Source organism: Herpailurus yagouaroundi, unplaced genomic scaffold, assembly GCF_014898765.1.
Source record: "Herpailurus yagouaroundi ecotype Mexico unplaced genomic scaffold, PumYag 215, whole genome shotgun sequence".
Lineage (NCBI taxonomy): Eukaryota > Metazoa > Chordata > Mammalia > Carnivora > Felidae > Herpailurus > Herpailurus yagouaroundi.
This window is the reverse complement of record NW_024412446.1, coordinates 6,063,434-6,073,172: the sequence shown is the minus strand read 5'-3', so window position 1 is coordinate 6,073,172 and position 9,739 is coordinate 6,063,434. Positions and strand designations below refer to the sequence as shown.

The 9,739-nt window shown below is 47.7% G+C and overlaps 1 non-coding gene across 1 annotated transcript; it reads right to left on the bottom strand.

Moving 5' to 3' along the window:
* Positions 1 to 9,142: 9,142 nt before the first annotated feature.
* Positions 9,143 to 9,215, bottom strand: TRNAK-CUU (transfer RNA lysine (anticodon CUU)). Its single transcript has one exon. It is a non-coding gene; the product is annotated as a tRNA-Lys (tRNA).
* Positions 9,216 to 9,739: the final 524 nt, after the last annotated feature.

Here is a 9,739-nt window from a genome sequence, read left to right as displayed (position 1 = left end):
TGGTGTCTTGAATGTTATATTCATTCATTCCCTAAATGCATGCTGTCCCTACCGTGTGCTGTCATACTAAGTATCGAGGATTAGAGACAGGCCTATAGAAAGCTGCCCAGGAGGGGATCGTTCTTCAGAGGGGATGACCAGACGCTGGTCCCACTGCCAGACAACAGGTGATGAGAGCAGGGTGAGGAAAGCTGAGGAGTTTCAGGCCAGTGCCACACCCGAACCGGCCTCCTCCACCTGTGGTTCAGCCCTTCTGAAATCAGGGGGCCCATCCTTGGTCAGCAGGGGTTTGTCTTGATCACAGGAGTGAGGTTGGTTGTATCCCAGGCCTTTCGCCAGCAGGAGCTGTGTGAGTGAAGTCTGGCCAGGGTTTGGGAGAGGATGAGTGTCCCTTGCCCTTGACTGGCTCCGTGGCGGTGGTCCCGTGGCCTTCAGTTCACTAGTGCTTGATCCACAACTGGTGCTTGATCCAGTTGTGCCGACTCCCCCAGGTGGCAGACAGTGGGTGCCCAGCTGGCCAGGGGCTGGCCTGTCAAGGGGATGGGTCGGCTAACAAGGGGTTGGCCGCTTTCCACCCGCTGAGCAGGTCAACTGACGACACACACCCAGGAAGTGCAGGTAGAGGAAGCAAGATACAGGATGGGATAAACGTGGCAGGGCAGGGAGGCAGCGCAAAGTTGGGAGTGGGGGCACGGTGCACTGCCTGGGAGAGCCTCTTGTCCTCACTAGCCTTCTTGTCTTCTGCCCTCAGACTTCCACCCTTGTGATCCCTGTGCGGATGCTGTGTTTGGATAGGCCTTAAATTACCCAGGGCCCCGGCTCTTAAACGCACATAGCCAAAGGTTTACAGGGTAGCCGCCAAGCAGAAGGAAGAAGGAGATGAAGGCTTGTCCCAGAGGCTCAGGTAGTGTGAGCTCCAGAGCCAGACAGATCAGAGTTAGGTCCCAGCTGTGTCACTCCATAGTGCTGGGACCGGGAACGGCCCCTCACTGTTGTCTGCACATTCCTCACCTGCAGCGGCCGCACATCCCAGAGGTGGTCAGTTAGGATGGTGCGCGCAGGTGGGCGGCCGGTCATGTGGCCTCCTTCTCCCATCGTCGGTCACGACCCTTCTCTGAGGTGGGTCTGCATGTCGCCCTGTGCCCACTGTACAAGCTCAGCACCAGTGGGAGGGTGCCTGGTACCTGCTGTCTGCCCCTGGGCTGATGCCTGTTTGCACTTACGCAGCTTGACCGGAGTGCATTTGTATTGTGAAGTTCCGAGGTCTCCGTAAGCAACACAAGGCTGCTGCTGTTAAAGGACATCGGTTCTCCTGGAGGGACGGTCACATCTGGAAGCTGATGCCTGGGGCAGCTTTGCCACCAGCAGTTCCTCCTTCGTACCAAGCCTGCCCTGCCCTGTCTGGTTTTATCCCCCCCCGCTCCCCCCCCCCCAGCCGTGCCTACCCCCATCTTAACCGAGCACCTGCTTTGTGCACAGCCCTGTGCTAGGCAGGAAGGCACGGTCCAAGGTCTGGACAGATAGGGGTCACCGGGAGGTTGAGTAAATGTGGCTTCTAGAATGTTCTCACAATGCAGATTCTTTTATTCCCTCTCTCATTATTTCCTCGTATGTGTATTTTTTCCTGGCGGTTTCCATGCTTCCCCTGTCTCTGGATGAAAACTGGCCTAGGCCTCAGAATTTAGGGGCCGGTCTTAGGTTAAACCCGAAGTTGTGGTTACTTTTCAATCATAAAACGGTGTGATTTCATTGATTGAAAGATGCAGTTGAAGGTAAAAATAAAATTTCAGAACTTGAATTAAAGTTGAGGCTTCTCTCCTCTTCCAGTTGGGATCTACTACAGATGGGAACCCCTCTGTCAGAGAAGAGGGACGTAGGTGGGTGGTCTTTGCTTACTGGTGGGGGTGGGGGGCTGGGGGGGGGTCGGGGTGAGGGGGTAGGGGCATTCCAGGCTGAGGCAGTTTAAGCAAAGGCACAAAACAGAACCCCATGCTCAGGAGCTCCCATGCTGTGTCATGTGGTTGAGACATCATGGACCAAAGCGATAGTTCTGTCATCACCTCTTCATGGAATTCTCTCTCCTACCAGAGGGTAAAGCCCTTGAGGGCAGGGAGCACACACCAGCCACCAGCCCGTGGCGGAATCCTCCAGGCCAGCTGTATGCCTGCTGCCCAGGTGGTAAGTTGCGCATATTTGTTCAATGAATGAATGATAATACTGGGCAAACGGAGGTCTCTTATGCTTAGTTTTTTATTGCTTTCTAATAATGGGGAGGCGGGGAGGTGGTGATTATTTCTTGGCCAAGTACTGGTCGTGTGTGCGGGAGGGGTGGCGATACCTATCACGGGCGCTCAGGAGCTGATTTGGAGGTGGGAGCATTTACCGCTGCTGCATGAGGGGCTGGCATGAGTGCCTCCCACGGACATCCTCAAGGAAGTATGTCTGGAGGCAGAGAAAAGATTTCTCACGAAGCAAAGATTGTCAGGAGTTGAGACCCAAACTTCCTCCCAGCTTCCTGAAACGAACCTGTCCCTCTGTCCGTCTTGCTTCCCTAGGGGGTGGGGGTGGGGATTAATATGAGCACTCGGGGCAAACAAAGCAAACTACCTTTGTTGAATGACTGGGAGGAACTCGGTGCTGTTCGGTTGAGGGAATGACCTTGTTAACAATGGGATGGGTGATTGCAGTTCAAGGGAAAGACCAGAAGTTCAGGAATCAGGCCTTAAGAGGTTGAGAGCTACCTCTAGCTCCACCTCCTGACTGCTCTCGCTGCCAATAGCATGGAGACATAGCATCTCTGGAGACCGTGGATCTCTTCCCACCAGTGTCGGGGGAGGTACCTTATTCTCTCTGCGCTTTGAGCAATGAGTTCACAAGAGGGGTTTCGTTAGACCCCTGAGGCTGACTACGGCTCACACCCTTGATATTGGGTAAGCCCGCCCACCCCCGTGCCTGTCGATTTCAGGTGCTAACTCAAAGCAGGCATCTGTTGTGTTTTTTTTTTAATTTTTAAGTTTGTTTATTTATTTTGAGAGAGAAAGAAACAGAGCACACGGGTAGGGGAGGGGCAGAGAGGAGGAGTGGAGAGAGAGAATCCCAAGCAGGCTCCGTGCTGTCAGTGCAGAGCCCGATGTGGGGCTCGGACTCAGGAACTGTGAGGTCATGACGTGAGCTGAAGTCAAGAGCCGGACACTTAACCAACTGAGCCACCCAGGGACCCGAAAAGCAGGCACCTCTAATCAGCAGTCCCACATACTGCCGTTCCCAAACTGACATGGTTTTCTTACCCCCAGTGCTGACCTCCCTCTCACCCTGTCCATGACGTTCTCAGGCACCCTTGCACTTTACAGATGGATCCCTTGGTCTCCCAGCACTCCAGCCTTTTCATTCCATGTGTATTTGCCCACGGTCTCCTGCCCGCAGTGCCCTTCTTGCCTCACCTTATTCACCTGAAAAACATCTTTTCTCTATCAAGACTGAGCTCAGGCATTATTTCTATGAAGATATTCCCTGCTCCCCCCTAGCATCACATCTTCCAAGATTTATTTCATGTTAACTGCTGAGTGCAATCCAGATGACACTGGCTCCTTGAAAAATGAATGCAGTCTTAGGCCAAATTAAGAAAGACATGGGATCAAGAAGAAGGGAGGTGAAAATCCTCCTTATATTCTGCTTCATTCAGGTTACATCTAGAACAGCGATGGTCAAGTATGGTCCGTGGACTCCTGGGAATCCCCCAAACCCCTTTGTGGGGTTCTCAAAGTCAAAACTACTTTCATAGTAATACTAAGACTTTGTCTTTCCCACTCTGTGAACTTTTGTACGAAAGCAGTGATGGGCAAAACTGCTGGTGCCTAAGCATCAATCAAGTTCAGGATTATCACCGCCAGCTTCCTCATGACTGTCCCTGATGAAACAGCAAAAATTGTTAATTTTGTTAAATCTCAACCCTTGAGCGCACTTATGAAAATATTCTGTGTGGTGAGATGAATAGCACACATGAGGCCCTCGTACCGCGTACGTAAGGATGCGGTCTGGAGGAAAAGCACACGGTTATTCCAGGTCTGGGCAAAAAGAAGTGCTGTATTCATGGAACACCCATTTTTTATTTTTTGTTGGAACCGTGACTGACCAACTGATTTTTCAGACTTCCTTTTTTTGGAAGACATGTTCTCAAAAGTCAATGAGGCGAGCCTGTCATTTCAAGGACACCAGCCGACAAGATTGGTTGCCAGTGGCCAAAATTGAGCTTGTCTGTCACAGGCCAATGGGTGTTAATGTAACCGTTTGCATAAAGCCCATGGATATGGTTTCGATTTCTACAGTGCAACTGACTTTAAAAAAAAATTTTTTTTTTAATGCTTATTTATTTTATTTTATTTAAAAAAAAATTTTTTTTAACGTTTTTATTTATTTTTGAGACAGAGAGAGACAGAGCATGAACGGGGGAGGGGCAGAGAGAGAGGGAGACACAGAATCGGAAGCCGGCTCCAGGCTCCGAGCCATCAGCCCAGAGCCCGACGCGGGGCTCGAACTCATGGACCGCCAGATCGTGACCTGAGCCGAAGTCGGACGCTCAACCGACTGAGCCACCCAGGCGCCCCAATGCTTATTTATTTTTGAGAGACAGACAGCACGAGCAGGGAGGGGCAGAGGGAGACAGACCGACAGACAGAATCCGAAGCAGGCTCCAGGCTCTGAGCTGTCAGCACAGAGCCCGATGGGGGGCTCAACACCCAGGCGCCCTGAGTGCAACTAACTTTTAAGAAATGACCACTTGTCAAGTTTTGGTGTAGTATCAAAAAGAATATCTGGGGGCGCCTGGGTGGCTTGGTAGGTTAAGCGTCCGACTTCGGCTCAGGTCATGATCTCACGGTCTGTGAGTTCGAGCCCCGCGTCGTGCTCTGTGCTGACAGCTCAGAGCCTGAAGCCTGTTTCAGATTCTGTGTCTCCCTCTCTCTCTGCCCCTCCCCTGTTCATGCTCTGTCTCTCTCTGTCTCAAAAATAAATAAACGTTAAAAAAAAAAATTAAAAAAAAAGAAGAATATCTGAACAAAATTAAAAATGCCTCTGTTTTCCAAATACACAGCTGTGGGAGGCTGGATTTTCTTCATGTACTTCAACCAAGACAACATTTTGACAGGCCAAGTGTTGAAGCAGCTGCCTCCAAGAGATTTTCAAAACTGTAAAGTAATGCCAGTCCTCTGTAATTACAAAAAAAATATTTTTCATAAATGTTAATATATAATAGGCTTATCATTTCTCTAAAACAATAAACACCAACATATAACCCACAGTCACAAAAACTGTGGGGTCCTTAGTAATTACTGAGGATGTAAAGGAGCCTGAGGGTAAAAAGTTTGAGAACTGTTTTGTAAGCATGGTTTAGTCAGGTCTCTCCCCTTCTGTCACAGCATAGAGTCGTCAGACCCTAAATTTAGGGCTTTGATCTGGATCCCGGTTACATATTCCTATTGACTTTGGCCCCTAAGGCCAGCATATCAGAATTACTGGAATGTGGACCCGTCCTCTATCTTGTTAATCGTCCTTCATGGCTTCATCTCCCCTGAAGTTGTTGCCATTCATTCATTATTCATTAATTAATTCAGACACTGAGTGCCTCTTCTGTATCAAAATTCCACTTATCTCCATCTGAGTTGGATTATGGGTGGTTTATTATTTTATTATTTTTAAAATTTATTTAGAGAGAGAGAGAAAGAAAGTACAAGCAGGGCAGGTGGAAAGAGCTTGGGGGGGGGGTGGATAGGGAAAGAACCCCAAGCGGGCTCCACGCTCTCAGTGCAAAGCCCGATGTGGGGCTTGAACTCACAAACTGTGAGATCATGACCTGAGCCGAAATCGAGTCGGATATTTAACCCACTGAGTCACCCAGGCGCCCCAGATTATGAATGATTTCATTCGCTCCCCCTACCGATCTGTATGGTTTCTGGAAATGTGTGGAGAGATTTAGTTTTAGGCACCCATGATGAACCATAGGAATCTAGAAACCTCTTTCATAACTCAAATTTAACAAGATTTTTTTTCCCTAAAATTTTCCAATACACACACATAGAAAACATTTGTTGGTAACAAGTGTGGCTGAAACATGGTGAATCACTTTGAGAACTTATTTTTTTTTTCCTGACATTGTCACCTTCCTATTCCCATGAATCTTTCAAATTCTTGAATGGGAGAAAGAAGAGGAATTGTCCAAGGGGCCAACTTGCCAGGTCAGCCTCAGGCTCCAGCCCTCAGGAATGAACATTCTTGTCCTTTCCCTCATCTTTGCTGCAATGTTGGTTTCATGCTGTCCTTGCCTCAGGACGCCCCGTCTTCCCCTTGCATACTTGGCTATGTCACCAACCACCGCTGGAGGAGCTTACGACCCTTATACACTGCTGGCGGGAATGAAAATGGCACAGCTGCTTTGGAAAACAGTTTGGAAGTTTCTCGAAATGTTAAGCGTAGAGTTACCATATGACCCAGCAATTCTATGTATATACCCAAGGGGAATGCCTCATGTTCACACAAAAAAACTTACACACAAATGTTGCTGCCTCCATTTATAATAGCTGACAAACAAACAAACAAGCAAGCAACCCAATGTCCATCAACTGGTGAACGGATGAATAAAGCATAGCGTAGTCATACGGTAGAATATTGTTTGATAATAATAATTAAAAAAGTGAAGTCTGCTATGCCCTGCAGCATGGATGAACCTTGAAAACACCGCTAAGTGTAAGAAGCCAGTTGCCAAAGACAATGATACATTGCATGATTCCATTTTTTTTTTTAATTTTTTTTTTCAACGTTTATTCATTTTTGGGACAGAGAGAGACAGAGCATGAACGGGCGAGGGGCAGAGAGAGAGGGAGACACAGAATCGGAAACAGGCTCCAGGCTCCGAGCCATCAGCCCAGAGCCCGACACGGGGCTCGAACTCACGGACCACGAGATCGTGACCTGGCTGAAGCCGGACGCTTAACCGACTGCGCCACCCAGGCGCCCCATGATTCCATTTATATGAACTATCTGTAATAGGCAAATCTGTGGAGAGAAGAGGTAGATTAGCCTAGGGTCGAGAGCAGCAGGGCTTGGTTGGAATGGGAGTGACTGCTGATTGGTATGGGGTTTCTTCTTGGAGTGATGAAAACAGTTTAGCATGAGATTGGGGTGATGGTGTACAACCTGTGAATGTGTTAAAAGCCATTGAATTGTACACTTTATTTTTTTAATGTTTCTCTTGGGGGGGGGAGGGTGAGCAGGGGAGAGGGGCAGAGAGAGAGAGGAGAGTGTCCTAAGCAGGCTGCATACTCAGCACAGAGCCTGATGTGGGAGTTGTATAATGTATACACTTTAAATTGTACGCTTTAAATGAAGGAGTTGCATGGTGTGTGAATTCTATCTCAATAAAACTGCCAACAAGAAATCAAATGCCAGGAGGAAACCAAATAAATCTCAACGTATCTGGAAGTTAACCAGTTAAACTATCACTAATTTCTAGAAAATTCTCACCTTCTTGATTAGTTTCAGTTGAAAGGAATCAAACTGTCCTCTCCCCTTAGTGTATCTGAAGTTGAATTTCCCTATTGCGCCTCTCCTGATGCCTTCTTCAACCTCCTGCGCTCAGCTTGTGATCCTGTGGGGCGGTTCTCACCTTTCTTCAGAGAACTCTTTGGGTCCAAGAGAGACTATGACATTTGTCCAAGGTCATATCTCAAAAACATACAAGTCCCAAGTTGGGTCCTTTCTAGAGGTTGAAGGCTGTTCCTCCAAAGGCACAAAGAGATGATAACCTATCTCTGTTAAGTTATACTTTTAAAAAATTATATTTTCATCCCCTCTTCAAAATCTCAGAGGCACAAAAGGACTTGGGGAAATGACTTTGGTCTACAAGTAGTTTAGCTGAGTTTTTAACTGGCGTGCCCTCAGCTTGTCACTTCTGCTTAAAGTAACCTCAACCCATCATCCCAGTGTGCCCTACTTATGGTGTCACTTCAAACAAAATTTTTAAAATATAATTTATTGTCAAATTGGCTAACATACAGTGTGTCAAGTGTGCTCTTGGTTTTGGGATTAGATTTCCATGATTCATCGCTTACATACAACACCCAGTGCTCATCCCAACAAGTGCCCTCCTCCATGCCCATCACCCATTTTTCCCTCTCCCCCACCCCCCCATCCACCCTCAGTTTGTTCTCTGTATTTAAGAGTCTCTTACGGTTTGCCTCCCTCCCTCTCGAGAAACTTAACACCATGGGGGAAGGGAAGGAGAAAAAAAACAGTTAAAAAAACTTTTTTTTAATGTTTATTTATTTTTGAGACAGAGAGAGCATGAGTTGGGGAGGGGCAGAGAGAGAGAGAGAGAGAGAGAGAGAGAGAGAGAGACAGGGACAGAGACAGAGTCTGAAGCAGGCTCCAGGCTCCGAGCTGTCAGCACAGAGCCCAATGCGGGGCTTGAACTCAGGAACTGCGAGAACACATCCTGAGCTGACGTCAGACGCTTAACCAACTGAGCCACCCAGGTGTCCCTATGTTGTCATTTTTTAAGTGTGGCAAGGAATGAAAAGGATTGGAAAGCCCTGGAGTCTTCTTGGTGTTTTCTGTGGCTGAAAGCACTGAACAGAGGTGTCCCTCTGGCTTGTATATGGCCATCACAACCCAGAAAAAGAGGTATGATACTGTTAGGGGATTGGCTAATAGCTGTGTGACTTTGGGGAAATTACTTAACCTTGCTAAGCCTAAATTTTGTCATTTGTGTAGTAGAGATAAAAATCATAGCTGTCTCCCAGTGTAGTGGTGAGGATCCAATGTAACATGCTTAGCTAGAGCCTGGTACACAGCTAGCACTCAATACATGTAGCTGCTGTGCTTGTTAATTGTATAGCATCTCCCTGCACTGGTGGTTGTCTGGGATCAATTTGGGCTTGCAGACTGACTTCCCTCTGCATGTTATTTCACTGATCAGGGAGGACAAACTCATTTTACTATTTCCCTAAAAACTTCCATCATAACTGAGAAGAGAAATCTGAGGGGAGAAACCAGGAACACGTCCAAGTGGTCTCCGATGTAGCCATGTGAACAATGTCATGAGGCTCTTAAAGGATGATAATTAAAAATAAAAATTTTTAAATAAGCTCTATACCCAGCATGAGGCTTGAACTCACAACCTTGAGATCAAGAGTCACATGCTTTACCGACTAAGCCAGCTAGGCTCCCAAAATAACTTGCCTTTTAATTTTAGAAAGAGAGAGAGCAGGTGCATGAACTGGGGAGAGATGAAGAGGGGGAGAGAGAAAATCTTAAGCAGGCTCCATGCTCAGTGCAGAGCCTGATATGGGGGCTTGATCCCATGACCTGGGATCATGACCTGAGCCAAAATCAAGAGTTAGATGCTCAACTGGGTGAGCCACCCAGGTGCCCCAGTAATTTTTAATGAAAAGAAAAACACCTAGGGGCGCCTGGGTGGCGCAGTCGGTTGAGCGTCCGACTTCAGCCAGGTCACGATCTCGCGGTCCGTGAGTTCGAGCCCCGCGTCGGGCTCTGGGCTGACGGCTCGGAGCCTGGAGCCTGTTTCCGATTCTGTGTCTCCCTCTCTCTCTGCCCCTCCCCCGTTCATGCTCTGTCTCTCTCTGTCCCAAAAATAAATTAAAACGTTGAAAAAAAAAAAAAAAAAAAAAGAAAAGAAAAACACCTAAACAACTATGATATGATGCTCCCAAGAGAAAGCAGTATACAA